Raw genomic sequence first — 5,000 nt, 5'->3', positions numbered from 1 at the left:
GTGAATTGAAAAGCTCCAGCCAATCATCGGCGTGTGTGGAAAGTGGATCAACCAATCAACGTCCAGGGATTGATTTCAGAGCAAGAATATTAACCAATAAACTGTCACGAATCGAATTTGTTTAACCAATCAACACATACGGAGAGAAAACATGTTAGCCAATCAGAACGAGGGAGTACATGTTAGCTAACCAAGCCAATCAACAAGCAGAGATAGTAAATTAATCAATCAATCAACAAACAGAGAGAGAAAGCAGATCAGCCAATCAGCACAAGGGACTACGATTTGTCAGGTTTGCAAGGGATTTCTGCCAACCAATCAGCTTCTGAAGGGTCAACAACGCCAACCAATCAGCTTCTGAGGGGATTTCTGTCAACCAATCAGCTTCTGAGAGGTCGACAGCGTCATCCAATCACGTTGACGGAATTAGTTCTGAGTCTTTCCCTTATTACTGCTGTTTTAAGAGAGAGAGAGAGAGAGAGAGAGAGAGAGAGAGAGAGGCGTGAAGAGGTTATTGACAGACGGTGGGAAGGGAGGGAGAGAGAGAGAGAGAGAGAGAGAGAGAGAGAGAGGATGATGGACTATACACGTCACCAACAAAATAATTTTTATATATAACGATCAAAGTTTATGTCGCGTCTGTCTGTTTCTGTGTTAGTCTGTCTGTCTGTTCTATATTATTCTGTCTGGCTATGTATGTATGTATGTATGTATGTATGTATGTATGTATGTATGTATGTATATATGTATGTATGTATGTTTGTCATAGATCACAGGTAGTCTAATTTAGGTTGACAGACATAGTAACAAGAGACAAACAGCAAGACAGACAAAGAGAGAGAGAGAGAGACAGAGATAGAGAGAGAAACAAACAGAGTGAAAAGCAAACAGACAGTCCCGTTAACTGCCAGGTCACCTTTACAGTACACAAAGTCCGTGTCTAACACAGAGAGCTAACTACAAGAGAACCTCATCCTGGTATATAGGCTCCCAAACAAATCTATCTTCATTCACAATTCCCCCTCCCTCCCCCCCTCCTCCCCCTCCCCTATTTTTCCCCCTGTTGAGAAGAAACAAAATTATAATCTAGTTTAATAATGTTTAAAAAAGAATATATTGAAGGTAGAATCAATTTATTTCAAGGAGAGAAGAGATTGAAATTGATGTGTGTGTTAAATTGTGTTATGTAGTGTGTTAAATTTTTTTTGGGGGGAATGTAATTTTTCTCCATTTCATATTTCTTCTGTGTATATTTAGCATTTAACTTTATTTATACCAACAATTTCCCTATTCCTCAATTAGAAAATAGATACAGCTTTCATTTTTAAATATATTCCAAGAATTTTTCACACACACACACACACACACACACACACACACACACACACACACACACACCAACCAAGAGAAGACTAACCAACACAGACGATAGCTATACATTGTTCCTGTGGGAGGTAAATAGAGAGAGACATGACCTTGGTGAAGTAAGAATCGCTTGAGGTAGTGGTGACCTTGACCTTATAACAGAGGACGGGGTTATCATGAAGGTGAGGGGGGGAACTGGGGTAGAGGAGTGTGGTCCTGGGGGGGGGTGGTCCTGTGGGGAAAGTGTGGGGGAGGGTGTGGTCCTGTGGGGAAGGGGTGTGGTCCCTCCAGGGGTGTGGTCCTGGGGGGGGGGGGGGTCTGTGGTCCTGGGGGAAGTTCTGGGGGGGGTGTGGTCCTGGGGAGGGGTGGTGTGGTCCTGTGGGGGGGGGTGTGGTCCTGGGGGGAAGGGGGTGTAGTCCTGGGGGGAGGGGGTGTGGTCCTGGGGTGGGTGTGGTCCTGTGGGGAGGGGTGTGGTCCTGGGGGGAAGGGGTGTGGGGGGGAAGGGGTGTGGTCCTGGGGTGTGGTCCTGGGGAGGGGGAGGGGTGTGGTCCTCCTGGGGGGGGGTGGTCCTGGGGAGGGTGTGGTCCTGGGGGAAGGGGTGTGGTCCTGGGGAGGGGTGTGGTGGGGGGAAGGGTGAGGGGGTGGTCCTGTGGGGAGGGGGGTCCTGTGGTCCTGGGGGGGGGTGTGGTCCTGGGGAGGGGTGTGGTCCTAGGGGAGGGGAGGGTGGTTCTGGGGTGAGGTGGCCTGTGGAGGAAGGGTGTGGTCCTGGGGGAAGAGGGTGTGGTCCTGGGGGAAGGGATGTGGTCTTGGGGGAGGGGGTTCCTAAGGAAGGGTGTGTTTCTAGGGGAAGGGGTGTGGTCTTGGGGAGGGAGGGTGTGGTCCTGGGGTGTGGTCCTGCGGGGAGGGGGTGTGGTCCTAGGGGAGGGGGTGTGGTCCTAGGGGAGGGGGTGTGGTCCTAGGGGTGAGGGAGGGGGTGTGGTCCTGGGGTGAGGGAGAGGGCAGGAGTTTGTGTAGCTGAGGTTTTGTTTTTGTTTGAAGGAAAATTCCTTACATAGTCGTCGATTTTCTTTTGTTTTTAAGATGAAAACAAAAGACTGTCTTGTTTATATTTATATTCCTTATTTTTTATCGAGCCAATGAGAGTCCACCTAAGTGCCTTAATTTGTGATATATATATATATATATATATATATATATATATATATATATATATATATATATATATATATATATATATATATATATATATATATATATATATATATATATATATATATATATATATATACGATCATTTTACCCCCTGAGTACGACGATTTTTACTAATATTGAGTACGATATTTTAATACCTTATATACGATGTCTTATCCCTTTGAGTACGATAGTTAATCCCACTGAGTACAATGTCTTATCCCCTTGAATACAATAACACTGTACTCGTAAGATTAAGTTAGTCATAGTACTCAGGGTTAATCTCCAGTTTAAAGAGCGAAATTAAAAATAATAATAACTCAGCACTTGGATTTTAACTTAACAAACACTCATAACCTACACCTTATAACTGGATATAAATATTTCCAATCAAGAATGAGTTTGCGTATTATTAGCCACAGCTGCTGATAATGTTTTGTGAGAGGTAGGAAACTTGTCTAACCTTTTGGAATGATTATTAATATCGGATGCCAAGCGTGACGGAATTCACCTGGTAACTTGTAAAATATAATAATAATAATAATAATAATAATAATAATAATAATAATAATAATAGTAGTAATAATAATAATCAAATAATAATAATAATACACCACATTCCTCAAAGTGTTAAACCATCATCCTCAAAGGGTTACACCATCGTCGCCAAAGGGTTAAACCAACGTCGCCAAAGGGTTAATCACTGATAACTAATCCGCTTATCCACCTAAAACATTAATATTCAAAATAAGCAAGTGATATTTTGTACCACTAACGCAGAGAGGAAAATAAGTCGCCAGTGAATCATAAACTATTAACACAAAACTAAAACACACACACACGGTAAATTGACAGGTAGCTTAGATCAGTTCCTCCCACGGGTCTCGTATATTATCAACCTAACCTAAAATTTAGTAAGAGAGAGAGAGAACGAGATAGAGTGACAGGTAGAAAAATAGAGATATATATAGACAGGTAGAGAGAGAAAGAGACAGAATGACCTTGATATTCGCTGACCTTGCATATGGCTGAGGCTTGAAAGGTCGAAGGTGAGACACGGTGTGGTGGGCAGGTAAACCTCTCTTGAATGTCTCAGAGTACAGTGTTGTTTAGTGATGTTAATTGTATGTTATCTTTTGGCTTTTATTGTGAGTGTGTGTTATGAAGTTACTGTTTTCATAGTTGTTTGTGTATGTAAGAATCACATTTAGTAAAGTACAAACATAAAACAACCCCCCAAAAAATTATGGCTAAATAACCGTTTCAATCAATATAATTCCGTTTAAAATAACACTAACAAAAATTGACTGAACACTTGCCGTCAGCCCGCGAGTTAAATAATTTCAGTATGTTAAATTTCAGTAAATTTATCGATTTTATTACATTTGTTAATTTCAGTTTGATGATTTCAGTCAATTCTTCATTTCAGTTACAGGAAAAAAAATATATTTCAGTAATTTCAGATGATTAGTTAGACTTTAGCATTTCAGGGGATGGAAGCCTTCGGCCTTTACCCACTAATTTGGCTGTCAGTTTCCATTTGGCAGTGATTATGAGTTTTATTTGGGCGTCTCTCTCTCTCTCTCTCTCTCTCTCTCTCTCTCTCTCTCTCTCTCTATCGATCGATCTCTCTCTTTCTCTATCTCTATCGATCTAACACACGCTCTCTCTCTATCGATCTACCCCTCTCTTTACTGATCTATCTCTGTTTATTGATCTTTCTCTTCCCTCTCGTTCTGTCTGTTTATCGCTTTCTGTTTCTGTTCATTGATCTCTCTCTCTCTGTTATTGATCTCTCTCCCTCTCTCTTTTTCTCCCTCTCTGTTTATTGATTTATCTTCCTCTCACCTATTTCATTCCAATCTTTACTTCCCTTCATACCAACGGATTTTAACATGTTAAATAATGTTAATGTAACTAACTTCTCAATTAACACAACTAACACGTTAACTTGTTCAATATAAACAACATATTAATAAAAAAAATTAACAACTCTTACATTAACAATATTAACATCAACGGCATGTTAACTCGCCGTGTTAAGTCGAACATAAATACTAACATAATTAACATATTCAATATGTTAACATAATTTAACTGAACATAAATAAAACAAGTTAACATAAATCACAAATAAACATAGCCAAGATGTTAATAACTCACATATTAACAACTCACATCAACAAAGCAAATATATATTATATATATATATATATATATATAAATATATATACCACGTTAACATCCCATATTTAGTGTGAATGGCTGTGTACGTGTGTGTGTGTACGTGTGTGTGTGGGTGTGTGTGTGTGGGTGTGTGTGTGTGTGTGTCATGTGTGGGTGTGGCTGTATACATCTGTGTGCATGTTTGCATATGCGTGCGTGTGTGTGTGTGTGTGTGTGTGTGTGTGTGTGTGAACATGTATGTGTGGCTGTGGCTGTAA

The 5,000-nt window shown here is 40.7% G+C and overlaps 1 protein-coding gene across 2 annotated transcripts in view; it reads right to left on the bottom strand.

Moving 5' to 3' along the window:
- The window catches only part of LOC121863032, a 63,401-nt gene that overhangs the window by 51,479 nt on the left and 6,922 nt on the right, over positions 1 to 5,000 (bottom strand). The gene's annotated exons all lie outside the window — the stretch shown is intronic.

Source organism: Homarus americanus, unplaced genomic scaffold (assembly GCF_018991925.1).
Source record: "Homarus americanus isolate GMGI-L3 unplaced genomic scaffold, GMGI_Hamer_2.0 scaffold40248, whole genome shotgun sequence".
In the NCBI taxonomy this organism is placed as follows: Eukaryota; Metazoa; Arthropoda; class Malacostraca; order Decapoda; family Nephropidae; genus Homarus; species Homarus americanus.
This window is presented reverse-complemented; position numbering and strand designations above follow the sequence as displayed.